This window comes from Penaeus monodon, chromosome 24 (genome assembly GCF_015228065.2).
Source record: "Penaeus monodon isolate SGIC_2016 chromosome 24, NSTDA_Pmon_1, whole genome shotgun sequence".
Classification (NCBI taxonomy): domain Eukaryota; kingdom Metazoa; phylum Arthropoda; class Malacostraca; order Decapoda; family Penaeidae; genus Penaeus; species Penaeus monodon.
Window position 1 is genome coordinate 4,250,677 of NC_051409.1, and position 954 is coordinate 4,251,630.

Sequence of the window (954 nt, forward strand, 5' to 3'; positions counted from 1 at the left end):
GACGTGCAAACCGGATATTGGGGAGATAGGAGAGGGTAGAGGAAGGGGGGATAGGGACGAAGGAAGGAAAGGAGGAAGAGAGTAAATCAGTTGGAAGGCGAATAGATCGGGAGGTTGGATTGATGGAGGAATAAAGAGAGCAGGAGAATAAGAGAGAACGGGGGAACGGAGAGAAATGGAGAAACGGGATAGAAACGGAGAAACGGGAGACAAATGAAGGCGATAAATAAAGAGGAAGAGCAACTATGAACTGATAGAGAAGTAACAGGAAAGTATAGAACGAGAGAAACGGGCAGAAACGGAAAGGAACCGAGAGAAACGGAAAAAAAGAGAGAAACAGAGAGCAACGGAAGACCAGAGAAACCCCAATAAATAAAAGAGGGGAAGACCGAAGCAACCATCAAGGAGGAGGAGGAGGGTTCGGGACTACCGTTGGTCAGACGATCTTGTATTCGGACGTTTCAGATTGCGATAGATTGGCGGAGGGTACGAGAAAACGCCACGGGATTCTCGCCTTTCGGAACCCCCTACCTTAAAGCCGTCTCTCGCCTGTCCTGGGAGCATCGGGGAGGGGGAGGGGGAAGGGGGGAGATTAAAATGAGAACACGATGTCAGGTTTTACGTCCTATCGTGTAGGGACGCTTCGATACAGAGGCCCCTGTAGTTGCTTGTGTTTCAGGTACAGATGACGTCGGGAATAAAGCTTGTTGCGGTCGACTCTGTTGTGGTTTGGTTGTGTTGTGAATTTGTTCTGTGTTATTGCTGGCTTGTGTTTGCGAGTTTGTTTACTTGTATCGCTGATGTGTTTACTTGTTTTATTAATGGATTTTCATATGTTATTAATACTCTTATGTTATTAATGCATTTACTTATATTTACAACGATCAGTATTGAAATTATGAATCATATTTGCATAGTAGTTAAATAAATAGCGCATTCATACACCGATATTTA